The 18,190-nt window shown below is 45.0% G+C and overlaps 1 protein-coding gene across 4 annotated transcripts in view; it reads right to left on the reverse strand.

Moving 5' to 3' along the window:
- Window positions 1-18,190, reverse strand: part of KCNIP1 (potassium voltage-gated channel interacting protein 1) — a 337,549-nt gene that overhangs the window by 142,291 nt on the left and 177,068 nt on the right. The gene's annotated exons all lie outside the window — the stretch shown is intronic.

Genomic DNA, 18,190 nt, shown 5'->3' on the forward strand with positions numbered 1-18,190 from the left:
ATGCTTCTAAAGGCATATTGAGAAAAATCGTTCTCTCTTTGTCCAAAAGGAGAGAGGACGAAGGGGAAGTGGGCTGAGCGGGTGTAAAGGAAGCAGGCGAGAGGACTAAGTGAGGGGCAGCTTTAAGCCATTCTAGTAGCAGAGCCTAAGGGATGGACAGTGGGTATCAGCACACACAAATAGCATGCAGCCACAGGAGCAATATGAAAAATATTTAATCACCACCCAAAAATGAGAACCTGTTTCCAACTTAAGCTTAGGGTTCTTACTTGACAATCCTCTCTACCCTCAGACTGAGGTGGAGACCTCCCAAAATAACTAAGATAGAATTTTCTAGCAGGGTGGCAGGTGGCAATTTAGAACAGACTACACTGATTTAAAGATACAATGTAATTGATATTTCTTGCATCCTTTTTTTTTCCTGTTAAACTTGAGTAACATACACCCTATTAAAGAGGAAAAATTTCAATGTGTTGACTTAAATTATTTTTATCATAATGTTATTTAATACAGACACATATAAAGCCAGGTATAAAATCCTTATGCTTATGGCTCTTAACGAGCTATAAAATGGAAACAAATTTCCAAATTAAACACAAATAAGACTGCAAAACCAATAAACCTCAAATTAACAATATTAGTTTAATGTGAAGTGGTTTGGTTGAAAGGGAATTACTGCTTGCAGTGTGACTATGGTGTGGAGTTAACATTTTCTTTCATTTTACTTCAGCACTACCTTATGCTATGATGGCTCAGGTCTCACAGCTCCTCTCTCCTGGAACCATTAGAAAATTGTTTTTGTTCACTGGAAGGCACTTTAGGTACCTAAATCCTGCTCTTTTTCCTTATTCTCTTATGACAATAAAAATAAAAGCAAACACCCCCCCCCCCAAATAAACAGGTGCCCAACTCAGCTGGAAGCAATTGTAAAATATGGATTGTAAAATCTCATTGCATAGATGATGGGTTGGTGAACTTTTTCTGCCAAGGGCCAAATGGTCAATATTTTCTGCTTTGTGGGCTATATGGTCTCTCTTCCAACTGCTCAGCTCTGCTGTCTTATTGCAGAAGCAGCCATAGATAACATACAAGCCAATGAGAGTGGCTGTGTCTCAATAAAACTTTACTTACAGACACTGAGGTTGGAATTTCATACAACTTTCACATGTCATGAAATCTTCTTCTTTTTATTTTCTCCCCAATGATTTAAAACTGTAAAAATCATTCTTAGCTCTTGGGGCCTACAAAAACAAGTTGGGCTTGGGTTTGGTCCATGGGCTGTAGTTTGTGGATTCCAGGCACAGATTATTACAGGTGGCTATGATAGACGATCTAGAATATTAAAGTGATGTTTAAATTATTCTTATTTAAGTACAACAATTTAAATAAAAAAAAGTTGCCCTTGAGAATTCACAGACCTGGAGAATAAATATCTCCAAGGATCTGAGTTTGAGGGGCACTGCCCTGGAGTATCCGAGGAAAGCAAGTTCCAGGCATGTTCAACAGAAATGCAAGAGCTGTTGGAGTAAATCTTCTCAATCTTCCAACATATCTTCCTCCCCAACCGCAAGCATAGGTGACGCGTTAGAGGTATAACAAAAGTACCAGCAGTACCCCAGACCACCCAGAGAAGCAGTGGAGTAAATAGGGTTTCTGGAAAAAATTGTTCCTTCCCAGCCATTTGGGGAGAGACTATTTGGTCTATGTTGAGGCTGGACATAAGGGAAGAATGCCTGAGCCGAGTGAAGCAGGAGCCTGGACGCCGAGCTGGCCTCTGCTCTACTGTTTATTAGTTGTGTGACCTTGGCTTAACCTCTCTCTGCCTCATTTATTTTGTGTGTAAAACAGTCATGCTGCTACCAAGGCTCCTTGCCCTTCCCCTCCCCACATATATTACAAGATGTTATGAAGCACAAACAAGATAGGAGGTGTGATGTGCTTGGCATGATACCTGGAATATAGTAAGCAGTCCACAGATAGTAGCCATTAATTGTCCTGGTAGTGACGGTTGTTGGGTAGTTATTTGAACTCTCCTGAGCCCATCGGTAAATGGGAACATGGGGTAGCTTCGTTTAGTCTCAGGGGTCGAATCAGCCAACACAAAGCACTGGGCAGCCCACAGATGCTCTAAGCCATCATTAGCCCCTCCCCCAGGACTTGCATCTGTTCCAGAGGCAAAGCCTTGAAATGAATACTTCTGCTCCCATCAATAACATCGTACTACTTGTGGTGAAAACGGAGAAGCGATTAATCATTGAAACCGGAAGCATTTGATCCTACAGCAGAGAGGAAGTGGGAACAATGTGAGTGATTTCAGTGTTCCTCATATGCCTTGATCTTTTAAGCACTGCCTGGTCAGGTTATAAATATTTTGCCTTTGGTGTTGAGAGTTGCTCAAGCTTCAAGAAAGCACTGTGAGTGTAAGAAGGGAGTGTTTTCATGCACAGGACCCTGGGCATTGACTGGATTCGGATGTTGGGGTCCCGCCTGAGTCCATTTCCAAGGAGACTCACTGCTCTGCTCAGCAGGAAAAGTCTGCAGGGGTAGCAATCTAACAACCAAAACCTCTCAGCAGATGTTTTATTTGGCTTGTTTATTTTGTTTTTGTTTGTGCATATGCGCATGTGTATGTAATTGAGGCAATTCTTAAAAACTGGGGTATTATACTTGTGGTCTATTTCTAGCTTCTTTTGAAAAGCCGGAAGATCTGGCCATATTCCCCTGGGCAACAGCAGACTGGGGGTGAGAAGCAGCTCTCCCTTTAGATGGGACCTGTGCGCCACCGCTCCCCACAGCCCTCCCTCCCCACATCCTTTCATCTTTCCGACAAGTAGACTGCTTGGGTCGTCATTTATTACTGTGCATGGGGTGCTATTTGTCTTATAGTAGAGACATAGTTCTCTGTATTCACATCTCTATTAAACGTGGGGAAATGAAAGATAGATCAAGAGGGATGCATTTTTCAAGGAAAACGATGGAAAACAATGGAAAACATATTTTCTTGTGATATTGAAGAATATTCCTCTGGTTTTTGTATGCAAATGGCCAACTTGGATCACTGGTGTGCCTCATCTGGCCCAGAGCTATAGACTGCCTGATTCCCTAAACTTCCAGACCCCCCCCCCCCCCTTTAAGTCCAGTCTCATTATTTCTGTAACTCACTCAGCTAATGTCTACTGAGCACCTGCTCTGCCCTGGGCACCATGCTTGGCCCTGAACTATGGTGTTGAACCAGGCAGACATGCCTTCTGTCCCCTTTCAGCCTGGCCAGCCAAAGGAATCCCAACCATGTAAACAGGCCATCCCAACAAAGGACTGGCTGTTGTAATAGGAGGAAAGCCAAAGCAGTATCAATTAGGAGGAAACACCTAATTAAGAGTTAGCAATCTTGGGATCCCTGGATGGCGCAGCGGTTTGGCGCCTGCCTTTGGCCCAGGGCGCGATCCTGGAGACCCGGGATCGAATCCCACGTCGGGCTCCCGGTGCATGGAGCCTGCTTCTCCCTCTGCCTGTGTCTCTCTCTCCCTCTCCCTGTGTGCCTATCATAAATAAATAAAAATTAAAAAAAAAAAAAGAGTTAGCAATCTTTTCAGGAAGAACTGATGTTTCAGCTGAGATCTGGAAGGTGAGACAGAGAGAGCTCTTCCCGGATAGGCAAAGCATGTGCAAAGGCAAGAAGGTATCTGGAACCAGAGGAAGCTAAGTCTTGTCAGAGCACGCAGCAGAGGTGAATGGGTAGGGGGAATTGTCTGGAAATGAGCTGGCGAGGTGGGCAACAGCTGGGACGTGATGCACAGGCTGTTGGAAAGTGTTAGTGGTTCACCGAGGGTCTGAAATGCACGGATAAATTTCAGTAGCCAGAGGAGAACAAGAGTCAGCCACAGCCCATAAAATAACCCTGCAGGGGAAGAGAGGGAGGTGAGCAGACTGGACCCATAGTGCAGGCTGATAAGGAAGGCAGGACATCTAGGTTAGTGGCCCTCCAACATCTTTGCAGCAGTTCCCTCATCACAGGAGTGATCAAGGCACAGAGGACACAGTGCAGGCTTCAGAGCTGGACTGAGGTTGCCATGCCACTTCCTGATGGGCCTTGGGCCACTACTTTCCATTTTGCAGCCTCCTCTTCCTCTTCCACACTTACCAACTGGGATACTGGTAAATACCTCCATGACCTGCTGTGAGGGATAAATGAGGCTACAAGCATCTGGCACTTAAAGAGAATGTAATAAAAGTAAGCTGAATTTCAATTGATTTTGGTGTGCATTTTAAAACCTGATGCCTAACCTGGGATGACTTAGCTTTACATCCTCCCATGAGGCATCTCCTGTTCGGTGCCCCCACCCAGGAAGAGCCCTCCCCAGTGCCTGCCATCTGTCACTGGCACTCCAGTGCTGACCTGGAGCCTGGCACGGGGCTGCAAGGATAATTACCACTTCTGAATCGATTCCTTCGAGCCCTTTTGAGCAGGCTGAAAAATGCTGTGATTAAAATGATTAAAAACCTGCCTCCTATTTCACAGCTTTTAATATTTGATAAGATTTTGGAGAGAGGAATGAGAGCAAGGCATGAGATCTGGCAGTTTACAATCCTAGCTTCCAGCCCTCTCAGGAACCTACTGGGGCACTGAAAAGAGGAGAGAGAGAAAGAGAGAGAGAATGGATATGAGGAAGGATGAACTGGTGTGCATTTTCCAAGGGAAAAAAGCATAACAAGAAAAGGAGATGAGATTCTCATTCTTCCAGGTTGTTCATGGTCTTGAATGCCAGTCATAATTAACATTATTATTCATGAAATAATGATAAGAAGGAGACACTAGCAGCTACCATTTCTTAGGTATATATGTCAAACCTGTGTGTAGGGAATAACTGTCCTTGAATTTTTTCAATGATCTTCTAAGGGAGTGTGTTTTTTCTTAATTGTACAGAAAACAGAAGCTCAGAGAGATGAGATGAACATCTCATCTTTTCTGGTATCACTCAGCCAGTTACTGGAAATGCTAGGTTGGGCCCTACACCTCCTGTGGACCTTACAGCAGAAACAAGAAAATGCTGCAGAAAATAGGGGACCTTTGGTTCTTCTCTGTTCCTGTCCATGACAGTCCTCTTTGGAGAGAACAGCTCCAAATGGTTAGATACCAAATGTCTGATGTTTTACTCTTTCTGTGACAACAGCTCATTCTAAGCCACTCTCCATGTTAATTCCCTTCATTTCACTGAATCTTGATTACTCCGCTGGAGTCTAAGTTCACTGGGGACAACTTCTCTGTCTTGATTAAAATAATAAGCCTAACAAAGCTAACTGTGGGCTTGAGGCTTCCCAGAGTGAGGTCTGGGAGGGCGTAGAATGTCTGCCAAGAGTGTCAAGGAGAGCTTATGTTTAGAAAGCCTCGTCAGTGAAAGTCCTTCTCCTGCTGTGCTTCGGGTGCAGATTTCAGGAAGGGAGATCAACTGGTTCAGAATGGGCTCCATAGAGAGCCAGAGAAGTCGATTTGTCTTTTCAATTTTGGGAATGTTTCAGGTTACCTCGAAAGAGTTCTATCTCTATGTTCCTGAGGTCACAGGAGGGAGGCCATGTCTGTTGGTGGAAGGGTCACAGGGTTGCAGCAATTGGCTGCTTTCCACCTTGAGAGGGAAGGAATACACTGGGGCTCATTCTGGGGAGGGTCACTCAACAGTGCAGAGTCTAAAAACCATCCTGATCTAGAGAAGCCTCTTTCTAAATTGGATGCAGTATGGGAGGGGAAATAAACAAGTCTGGGGAGTTTCAGGGAAAAAGACAGGACCAGAAAGACTTTAGCTCAACATAGGTATGCATGCTCTAGCTACAGTGTTCTCTGAAAGGAGTGACATACCTCTGGAGGTGGTGAGTTGGTCACCACTAGAAGTGTGAGAGCTATAAGGCTACTTACTGGGATGTTATAGAGGGTACTCAAGCCTAAGGAAAGCATTTATGAATTTTAAGATACCTTTCAAACCTTAGGAGTGTAGTAAACACAGACTAGAAATCAACCCCCATACCTCCAGGAAATTCAGCATTCAGAATGTGTTTGGGATACCAATTGCCAGGAAATGTTTGCTGAGTGAATGAATGATTATCTGCAACAGACATGATCCAAAGTGTTCAGAAACACCAGGGACAGAATCATGTTCCAGTAATAACAGCCACAAAGTCTATAGTTCAGGTAATCCACAGTGCTAATCTCTATTGCTTCTATTTTATAGATGAAGGAACTAGGTTCAGAGAGGGGCAGTGACCTGCCATAGGCTGTGCATGTGGAAGGTGGCAGAGCAAGAATTTGACCTACCTGGCTCTGACTTCATAGCCTATGCTCTACACACCAGGGCTGCCTGGTTCATTGGTGGCCCCTGGCAGGAAAGTGCTCAGACTTCTTGGCTTTATTCAAACTTTTGTCCAGAATGCCATTGTCTTGACACACAGCCCCCATGCTCACTTCCCCTCCAAACTCAGACTATGATCGCTCCTTGTTGACAGCCTTTCTTCCTGGCTCTGGCCTCAAATGCCCTCCCTCATTGCTTCTTGATCTTTGCTTCTTTGATGATTAGATCCTGACCTTCTGTCTGAGCTCAGGAATTCCTTTACACCTTCTTCCTTCTTGCCGGACCTCCTGTATGATCTCCTAATCTGATTGATTACTTAACCTCCTTGTGTCTTTTTAACTCAATCTCTAGTCTGGCCTCTTTTTCTATGGCTTCCCATCTCATGTTCAGTCTGGCCTCTAACACCCTAACCTCTTACTTCTCCACTCATCCCTTAGACCACAGGTTCTCTACCTGGGCATTTGGGACTGGTTAATTCTTTGAAAGTAAGCTGCCCTGTTGCACTGGAGGATGTTTGGCAGCACACCTGGCCTGTACTCTCTAGATACCAGTAGTAGCCCCCACCAGTGTGACAGTCAAACATGCTGCCAGATAGTCTCAAACATTTTCAGAGGTAAAACCCTTCTATGTTGAAAACTAGTGCCTCTCACCTGAGTGCCTGCCCCTGCGCCTCAGACACCGATGTGTGTTCCATTGTCTACAACAATTGGGACTTATGCACTTGTTTACAGCTCTTCTAGGTAACAAGTATTCCCACTGCCCAAGCTATAAAGCCCTGCCCTCCGAATCAGATTCTTCTTCTGAATATCCAGCTGCTTGTCACAGATTTTCTGTTCTTTGTAGTCCATGCAATAGCTTCCTTCTTCCTGATTCTTTGTGCTTGTTTTCCTCCTTCTCCTGGTTTATGATTTTGCATTTTAATAACCAGTTCTATTTCTCAGGTGCTTTGGGTCGGTCATTAATTTCATGGTGCTCCATCTTAACAGCATTGCCTCTGACAATCAGGGACCCATTTAACCTCCATCCTCCCCCTCCTCCACCTTGTTTTTTGCTTTAATTCAAGCCTTCTCCACTGGTCCAATCTCCAAGAGAGAAATCAACACCAGCCCATGCACCAATGTAGACTATGTAGTCTCTGAACTATTGCAGATCTATTTCCCAAGTGAGGCAGCATGGTGTAGGGGGAGAGCATGCATATTGCAAACAGACTATTCCAAGTCCTGTCTTGGTCCCTCCAGTCATTGTATGACTTTGTTCAGGTCAGTCACTGAATCTCTCGGAGGTTCAGTTTCACACATCTTTCCCCTTTTCTTTAAAAGCTTAAATGAAAATACGTAATAGCACAGATAGCTCAGAATTAGATGAATCTCCTCTCACAATTGTCGTCTTTCAGAATCCATCTTATACAGACATTATTGCTAATATATGTCCTGCACTTGTCTCATTTTTGTCATCTTCTTACATATGAAGCATCTTAACACTTTACTGTTCACGTGGAGTCAGACACATGAATTTAAATGCCTTATCTAATTACTCCTCCCAACAATCCTAAAAGACGCATATTATTTCCTCTCATTTTGCAGATGAAGAATTTGAGGTCCCAGGTCTCGCAGGGAGAAAGTGGCAGGTCTGGGATTACAACCTCAATATCCCCTACTTAAAACACACATTTTGAAACAAATGGCATATTGCTTCCCACATAAAACTACTGGATTTGAATGAGATAATGTATGTAGAGCACCTAACAGTGCCTGCACACAATATTTATCAAAGGTCAAATCTTTTCCTCACCTATTTTTTGGGGAGTAATAAATGGAAAATGTGAGTATTTAAAAAACAGCAAAGGCCTTTATAAGTTCTTCTCCCTCCCTGGCCATACTTTTCACTGGGCTCCAGGTTCTCATAGGCAGAGGTGGTATATGTCCCTATGTTCCCTGTAGCACCTCAGAGAAGGTTTAATAAATAGTTATTGATTCAACCATTGATTAAAGCAGCACTGGGGGTGCCAAGTCACCTCTGTGGTGGCTCTGTGGGTAGCAGGGGAGCTGGTGCGCTGGCCCGTGGTTGTTTTCAGACAAGGGCATTTGCATAACTGGAACGTGCTGTCCCCATCTTTAATAAAGATCTGAACGTCACTAATTGGCAGGCAGAGGCTGTGTTCTCTCCATGGGAATCAGAAGGGAGCGGAATGTGCCCTGAATGTTAATTTTCTCTGCAGCTTGCACTTGGGGTGGGGGATAAGAAAGGGAGAGGAAGAAGGGCTGAGGGCACAATACGTTCTACACATGAAGATCTTGTCTGGTGGCCATTTCATTAAAATGTCCTGAAGTAAAACTAAAAGGACACAGAATTTGGAACCAGGTAACTTCTGAATCTATTTCTTACAAGCTAAGCCGGTCAGAAATAAATCTTTTTCAGCCTCAGTTTCTGTATCTACCAAATGAAAATAAAATGATAGTAAGTGTAACAGGCAAAAACATTTATTGAATGAATGGATGAAAACTGATGGACTTTTTAAGACACCATCAATAAAAATGATCTGTTCTGAAAGAGTGTAAACATGAAAAAAGTTTGCTAAAGATAAAAAAAAAATCATGACTAACCACATGCAGGCTTCTGGGTGAGGTTGGACAAGAGTCCATTTTATCTTGTGGTGAAAAGCAATACCATGTCCTAGCCTAGGGGTGCCCATGCTAGGTTGAGCGATTAGGGAGGTACTTTTAAAGATACAGACTTATAGGCTGCATCTCTGAAGAAACTGTTGTTCAGTAGTCCTGGGAGGGTTGGGAGAATCCAGGAATCTGAATTTTTATCTGTGCCTCCTGCCATTCACCCTGTAAGCAGAGTCAATTCAGCACCATGGACAACACCGCCACACAGCATTTTCTCTGCTACCAAAAAGACCAAATAGAAAGAAAGGAAAGATGCTATTCAATTAAGTGTTGTTTTCAATTTACCCTCCACGGCCCTTAGAGACATTTAAGGATATCTGAACAGGGGTGAGATATTCATACAATAAGAAAAGCATGGAGCTACAATTCTGGGACACCTCCAGAAAACATGAGTATAGGGTTTCAATACATTATTAGCATCACTACTGTGTTATTATAACATACCTTATCAAACATGATAGTGATAGCAATTACAAATGATAAAATTCAAAATTATTAATAGAAGGCCAATGGTTTCTTTCTATATCTGTGATAACCATTTGTGTACCCTTGGCATGCACGCTCCTCAGTGTCATAATGATGGCTGTTGAAGATTCAGCAGACTTTTATTATGTTTCTACTCCTTGGTGTGTTCACAGTGTGCTGTGACATGGCAATAGAGGAGGGAGGATGCAGGGTAGCTGAGGATTGTGCGTGCATGCGTGCATGTGTACATGTGTATGTGTGTATAAGAGCAGTGTTTGGAGGCAGGGATGTATTGAGATGGGAACTTTCCTGAATATGTCTAAAATCCTAAAGCCTCCATGCTTAAATTGTGTGCATGTGCCTTTGCATTCCTCGTAGGTAAGATACAGAAAGAAGACTAAGGAAGATTTTAACTGTACCACGTATGCCAAATTTTTAGTGCAGATCCCCCTGCCTTAGAAATCTCATGCCAGAGTGTGAGGTATCTGGAAAAGAACAGGAAAGGATGCTCAGTACATGGGCAGGTGATGTCAGGGCTATACAAATTGAATGCAGGACTGTGAGCCTGTGTCTAGCAGGCTCTGAGTACCACTCCATGCAGATCCATCAATAGCAGCCACTGGGATGTAATTCCAATAAACTGAGCAGCTGATTGATCCAGCGTCAGAACACTCACTAGATTCATTCCTTCCCCTGCTGTGCCTGCTTGGTTGGGCAGTGTAAACTGTGTCCCAGCCAAGGTGGAGAGCAGCAGCACCTGCTAAATCAATAGGCTAGGGAGTCATTTGTGTTCCAGGGGAGGCTTCTGACCATGAACAGGGATGAGCAAATGACAGATTGGTAGATGGAAGACAGGGAAGCACTGAGTTTCTTAGGCTCTCCTAGCAAGTCTCCAGCACTGCCCAAGACTGAAAGGGAAGATTATGAGGGAACTAGATCTGGGTTTGGAAGGCTGTGGGTGACCTGAGAATTGTTTCAGGAAGCCAAACCAACAGTCTAAAAATTGGGTGGCTCAGGCTCTTGGTTCCCCTTCCAGAGTGGAGGAGAAGATGGACACTGCCTTGGGGCCAGGGACTACAGGAGCCACAGGACTAGACCCGGTCCCATGTGTTATTCCAGGGCCTGAACCTCATTCTGGGCAGATGTCCCACTTGCTGTGTTTCATTCTGTACCTACAGCTTAGAGCCCTGGGCTCAGGAAGACATATTTCTCTGTACTACAATTCCAGGAAAGTTTACATGCAAATTTGCTCCTTGTTGAAAGGACTCTTGAGAAAATGGAGCATGCTGTTCTTAGACCCAGCAGCTCAGAGGCTGAGAGATGGCATACAAGGGATGAGGGAATGGAGCATCCATAGGACGCCAGGCTTTGTAAAGAGTTCTTGCAAAACAAATGCACTTTCAGGACCCAATGGACTTTGGAACTGGACAAGAGAAGGAAGGCCAGAGAAGAAATGCGCCAAATGTTTATCAAGTGTCTACTACTTGTCAAGCATTCTTCCCATCATGAAAATACAGAAGTGAATAAGATAGGTGAGGTCCCTGCTCTCACAGGGCCCATGTGCTGGTGGCAGAAACTCAACAATCACATGGTCCCTGGGCACAGATTTCACAATGAAGCTGTTATGACCATGTCACTGACCACTCATTTATCCCTTGTCACTAAGCACACCTAGGCTCAGCCCTACCTCCACACTAGTGTTAGGTCCTCTGCCTAGAATTCCCTCTGTCTTTGATCTGCCTCGAAAATGCATGTTTGATCTTTGGATCTCGGCTTTATTTAAGGTTTCCCAGGAAGCTCCCCTGTTATCCTTGCTGGGCCAACTGCCTGTCCTCTTTGCATCCATCTACCTTAGCATTTGCCTTTTCTATTTGTCTTTGAGAACATAATACACTTCTTGGGGCCAGATTGGAGTGCTGATCATTTTGTAGCCTTATTCCTAGAATAAGGCCTCCTACCTAGAGGGAACTCAATAAATAAGTATTGCATTGAATTGAATAGGTCATCCTAGTATACCCATTGTGTGCTAGACTGTGTGTGTATCAAACATCATGGATGGTGGGGAGATGAATCAGACATGGGGTCCCTGCCTCAAGAAGTTCCCAGTCTAGTGAAGGGTGGTCAGCCCCAGAGGCAGGGACTTTGCATCTAAGGGATAAGTGCACAGGTGAGCTTTAGGCAATGCCCTGAAGGGATTCAGGGACAAGAGGGACAAGAGCTAAAGAAGGCAAATGCTGCCTTTGACCTTGCCTCCTATGAACTCCCTTCATACACCTGCTCCCGTCCACCTTCTGCACAGTTCTGCTCTTGGCCTGGCCTCACTCCACTCCCTGCTTCTTTTTGTGAGGTCCTTCATGCCTGCAATACTCTCACAGCCACCTCAGCCCATTTGGAATCTGCCCACCCCTACTGTCATGGCCACTGTGGCTGCCTTGTCATCTGCGTGCCAAAAGCCCTCAGTGGGGTTGGCAGTGCAGGCAGGAGGGCAACGTTCATCTGAGGATCTAGGGGCCAGCCAAGCAGAACAGGGACTTTTTAATTGACATTTAAATGTCAATGCACCACATTAAATGTTATGGGTGTTTCATTGCAGCCCGAGAGGAGCATAAACACATCTCCAGCTCCTTAATCACTGCCCACATTAATTACAGATGCCCTTTGGTAAGTGGAAACAAACCACTGCAGATGTCATGCTCCAGCCAGGAGGCTGGGCTCTTGCCTGCTGGACAGCAGGAATGTCTGTCTTATACTATCTTGTATAGGGTGTTTGGCCTGGCAACTGGGCCCCAGGTGGGATCTTTCCTATGACAAGGATGCACAGTTAGGGATAGAAATAGAGAGAGACCAGTAGAGAAGGAGAAGCAAGTGAGAAGGAGCAGGAGTGGTAAAGGGCGAAGCAGAGAGAGGGATGGGAAGGAAAGGAAAGAGCTGAAGCAGGTACAGGGGTAAAAGCAGAGTTAAAACCACTGAGAGTAAAAGTAGCAGGTGACCAAAGGAAATGGGGTGAATGCAAGAGACAGCTTAGGACAGAAAGAGATAGACAAAGACAGAGCAAGGCAGTAGGAAACACAAAAAGACACAAACATATGCAGAGAGGGACAGAGAGAAACTAACAGAGAGATGAGAAAGAGACACCATCTAAGAAGCATTCATCTCTAAATGAAATTATTGGACAGTCCTGAAAACTCTGGAAATCTCTGAGACACACACAAGTTGTTCGCCTCTTACTCTCACTCTCACAACTGGATCACTCTGATCCCTGGGGGTAGGGTGGTGGAGAGATGGAACTACTGGCTAACATGCTGTTGTCCCAGGAGGGAGAGGGTCAGCAAACTCACAATGCTGTGCTGTGTGCCAGGGAAGTCCCACTGCCCTCATGAGGGCCAAGGTTACAGGGTGAGATGCCTAGGTTCCAGGCAGAGTTGAGCATAAAACCCAAGTCTTGTCTTTCCCAGGGCTTTTGCCACAAGCCAGTGTACCTACCCAGACATTCTGATTCTCCTCCTTGATCAGATCTGAAGCCTGACCCAATACTTTTATGCTTTCAGCCAAGATCCAGACTGGAGCACGTACAGTTCACTAGGTCAAGTCATTGAGAAGAGAACAGAAAATTCTCTTAAGAAAGCATCTGCTTTCTGCTGCAGGCTCAGATGCTGGGAGGGGGAACTGGAGTCTGGGTGATGGTTGGCCTGATGAGCAATGCCTACCATCTGAGAGCTTACTACCCTGAAAACTTGACCTCTCTTGGTTCCACAGAAAGCATTTAGGGAACTTCTGGAACCTGCTTTTACACTGACTACTGGCATTACTTATCAATTTAAAAATTTTAACTCATAAATTTTTTCCTTACAAACAGTTGATTTACACAAAATGAAAATATGGAATATATGTTTGTGTTGCAAAGCATACCATTAAACTTGGTAGTATATGAACTACCCATACCCCCATACTTAAGAAACAGAACAGTGACAAAGTAGCTGAATGTCCCCTGGCAGATAATGTTGGCCTTATTTATAAGGATGAGGGAGAAAGCAGGAGGAAACTGGGGTGTGATAAAGATGCTCAGAGGAGCTGGAATGGCAATCAAGATTCTGTCTAGAGTTCTGGATGAGATGTTTAGAACTGTTAGGTCTTGCTCAGTTGGGGGCATCTGTCCATGCTGAAGTGGCTTTATTCAGACCCCTGACACATCTGTTTAATAGCCTTACCATTGGCAGACAATTGAGTTCATATTACCTAACTTACACCAAAGCACTCATGGATCCTGGCCAAGAACCCTGGGGATGTAGAGGTAAGATGCCCAGGGGCCCTTCTTTGAGGATCCCCAGCCTAGAAGGGAGAGCTGACAGTAAATGGGTTTTGGCAGCACACAATTTCCAGGACAGGAGCAGAGGATGGGTATGAAGGCTCTCAAAGTGAGACCTAGCCTGGAGAAGACAGAGTTTAACAGAGGAGGGGATTCTGGTGTTGGGCTTTGAAGGATGAAGAGGAGTCTGCCTACAGGCCAAGGAAAAGGTAGGGCCATCCCAAGTACAAGACAGAAAAAATGTGAAGTTATGAAGTTTGAGGAACTAGGGCATGTTGGCAAACAGTTCCTATGCTAAGTACTGGGGAGGAGGCCAAAAATAAATAATATGTGTTCCTGCTTTGCAGGCAATTTGACATATATGCAAATAACTGGATTTATTGTGATAGCTTAAATAAGAATAATATAAATAATGCTCTGGGGCTATAGAAGTAAAATTTTGAAAATAATTCACTTTATCTCTATCAAATCTGTAAAAGGAGTGTATGCAGTCAGAGAGAGGAATTAAATCTGTCTAGAGTGATAGTGGATGCTACCTTGAGGAGTGATACTTAAACTGGGAATGGGAAGAGAATTCTCAAGAGCAGATCAGTCAAGGTGCCAAATAAAGATACTGGGTAGCCCGGGTAGACTTACACTAGGAAATATTTAGGATCAAAGCCTGTCTGGGATGGAAGACAACATGGGTGTCATGTCTTTTTTTAACCCTTGTATTTTACAGATGGAGAAACTGAGGCCCTAGGAGGAGATGAGACTTGTTTAAGGCCACATGGTTTATTAAGGGCTAACAAGATACAACCTCATATGTCGATCTGCGATTTATGGGTTGGATTTACAGGCACTTTGTTTTATTTTATTAGGTTTGTGTGTCACAGCCGATACCCTTAAGGATTTCTGTTGTGCTTTTCCAGCTCATTAAAACATAATAATAGACTTGGGGACCATTAGGATTTCTCTGAATCAGCACCTGGCTGCCTCTTTCTGGAAAATGCACAGGTGCACTGGATGGAAGCACCTAGGGTCATTCCCAGCTGGTCCCAGGGGCTACATAAGCTGCTGTATTGACAGCTTCCCTTACAGTACACTCAGGGTCACCCTGAGACACCTCCTGAAACCTGGGATAGAGTCTCTCTACCCACTCCCACCTTGCTCTGAGCTTGCTCTACTGGTGAGCTCGGTGTTCAGGGATGTAGTGAGAAGGGATTTTTCCTTGATGCCCAGCCAGCTTGAACCTTCTGCTTTAGATGGCAAAAGCAGTTTAGATAATGAACATCTTTGACCATAATTCTTTACTTTTAAATTCACAGTCACAACCACCTAGGCAGGGAATGTGATGTAGTCATTTTATAAAAGCTCAGGGAACAAAGGGGGCTTGGCTAAGGCACATAAGCCAGGGAGAGGCAGAAATGAGACTTGTTGCCCAAATCTATGTAACTTTAAGGACAGTGCTCTTTCTTAAGCCAGAATGTCTATAATGTGCTAGCAGACCAGCGACAGCATCAGTACTAAGTGTGGGAAGATGAAGAGTGGCCATAATAAAGGCTAACAATTATTTAAGGCACCAATATGCTAGATGTTGTTCTAAGTACTTTACAAGTGTGTTTTCAAGTCTCTTCTCATTTAACCTTCATAACAACTTTATGCTAGAAAATTCAGACGAAGCCCAAATTTCTCACTGTGACTGCAGAGCCCTCTATGACGTGATCCCTGGCTATTTTTCAACATTATTTCTGTCCACTTTTCTCCCTCACTCTAGTCCAGCTACTCTGGCCTCTCTCTTGTTCTTCAAATATGTTCCCACCTCAGGGCCTTTGCATAAGCTGCTCCCTCTGCCTGAAAATGCTCTTCCTTCTAATTAATGGTCATATGGCTCAGATACTACATTTACAAAGAAGCCTTCCCTGATCCCCACGAGCACTATTTCACAACACTGTGATTGTCCCTAAGAGGACAGGGCCCACATTGTTCACTGCTGAATGCCTACTGCCAAAAGCACAAAGTTGGGCACACAACACGGGCCTTGGTAAGTGCTTATAGCATGAGCTGCATGAAGAATGCCAGGGGGAGGCAGGAGAGCCAGAGGTAAGGGAAAGAAGGAAAGAAGGCATGAGGTACCAGAACCACCTGCCTGTTGCCACTCCTCCAGGCCACACCTCTTTGAGATGCCTTCACAATGTACATATCTTCAGGAGAGAAAACTATTGACTGAAGTTTATCCATATTCATTCTGGAAAATATTTGCCATGCCCTAATAGTGGCTAATAACTTACAGCACTTAAAATGTACCATGTCCTTTCAATGCATGAGTTTGCTTCATCTTTTTGACAACCCCATAAGGTAGATACATGTGGAGTCCTATTTTACAGCTCAAGAGATAGGCCCAGGGGTGCTGAGTCACTTGGCCAAGGTCACACAGTTAGCAAGGGGATTGCACACTGGAGTTGGGATTGGAGCTTTGGCAGCCTTGTCTCTGGAGTCCATGTACTTAACCTCTACACTCCACTGCTTCTCAAGGGAAGTAGAGGAACCTGTTCAAGGTCACACAGCTAGTATATAGAAACCCTGGGATATATAAACCCAGGTCTAACCAACTCCTGAGGCAGAATGACCCGGACATTTTTAACAGGTAACCTCAGCAATTGGAATCCAGGCTGCAAATAAGCAAGAATTCCCTTCTATGGCAGCTGGAGCAAGATAAGGATCTAGAAGCATTCTGCTGCATTGAGGAGTGGGGTCCCCCAAGTGCCTTTGCTAATCACAGCTCAGATCCTGGAACAAATGCCCAGGGCCTCTCTCATAAAACGAGTCATCTGCAGATGGGGCTGAATGAAGACAATCAGAAAAGATGCTTCAGACTGCCAGAGCCAGGCAGCTGGCTCCAGCCTGCTTCCGGGCCCATCTGCCACACACCCCGTGTCTCCCTTCCCACCCCCCCCTTCCCTGCTGACACCAGCCCCTATCCTTCCATCTTTGCCTGGGGAGAAGGCTCAATCTGTGGGAAGCAGGTCCCTGACCAGCGAGAGCAAGGGCAGCATAAACAGCACCTGAAGGTGCTCCTGAGAGTGGGGCCACTGGGCAGTGAAGCCAGGGCCTGACAGCACACAGTGTGAAACTCCAGAGTCTCCCCAGATTGGCAGCTCAGAGGCTTTCCTCCCCCACCATCACCTCTCAAACCATTCCTTACAGCTCCTCCAAGAAAAGCTCTGGAGTTTGAGGGCACCTGGAATACAACCCATATGGAAGGAGGTTTTATTACACAGTGCTTTAGACAAACTATTAGGCCCGAGCTTCACTCTTCATTTGCTGTTGACCTGAGGGAAGAGGCTTGAGGAACCTCATTGTGCTCATCCATCAAACAGGGATAAGAGAATTTGCTTCTTAGTGTCTTGTGAATTAAGTGTAGTGACGTGCTTCATGACATGATGCTGTGCCCAGTATGAATTTTGTAACAATAACAGTCAAGTTGTTGCTATGAGCCTTGCTGGAATAGGTCCAAGGTCCCTGGCAGGCTGGTCTCCACTGGCCTAGCCCTGCCTGACACTAGCACAAGAAGCCAAGTCATGGGGTACCTGGAAGCCAGGCTGAGCTCAGGTGTTCTATCCCATTAGCCTTTCCTCAGCAACTTCTTTCCCCTGCCTCGTCTCCTTGGTCCCCTTCTGAACTACAGCACAGCCTCAGTAACTTGCTTCTTTACAATTCCAAAGGCCTTCTCAATTTTCCTGAGACTTTCAAAGATGCTATCCAAGCTCATTTCACAAGAACTCTGAGCCCCTTTTTCACAAATGAGTTCACCCTCATTTCACTATAGAACCACTGGGCATCATGCCTCAGAGGGAAGCATTTGCTCCTGACTTGGCTAGAACTTTCTAGCAGCTCCCCAGTAGTCAGGTGGGGAAGGGCCTGGAGGTGGGGGTGGATATGTGGCATCCCTGGGACACAATGCCATAAAGCAGAAAGAGCAGAAGTAGTAGGGTCAGCTAGTCCTTGGTTAGAGTCCTGAGGCCACCACAGCTGACTGGGTGACTTTTCCTCACAAAGCCTCAGTCTCTCTATAATATAGGATGATGATGCTGACCTGGCAGGATTATTGTGAAGTTTAAATTAAACACCAGACACAGGATGCCTGGGTAACTCAGCGGTTGAGCCTCTGACTTTGGCTCAGGGTATGATCCCAGAGTCCCCAGATTGAATCCCACATTGGGCTTCCTGTGGGGAACCTGCTTCTTCCTCTGCCTATGTTTCTGCCTCTCTCTCTGTGTCTTTCATGAGTGGATAAATAAAAATCTTTAAAAAACAAAAACAAAAACAAAACACCAGACAGGTGCATAGCAGGTGCTCATACATGTTGGCTCCTGGAGAGGTAAACTCTATCCTGTTGAAGGGTATGGTTTCCACCTCAATTCTTTTGC

The sequence above is a fragment of the Vulpes vulpes genome, chromosome 4, assembly GCF_048418805.1.
Source record: "Vulpes vulpes isolate BD-2025 chromosome 4, VulVul3, whole genome shotgun sequence".
NCBI classification, from domain to species: Eukaryota; Metazoa; Chordata; class Mammalia; order Carnivora; family Canidae; genus Vulpes; species Vulpes vulpes.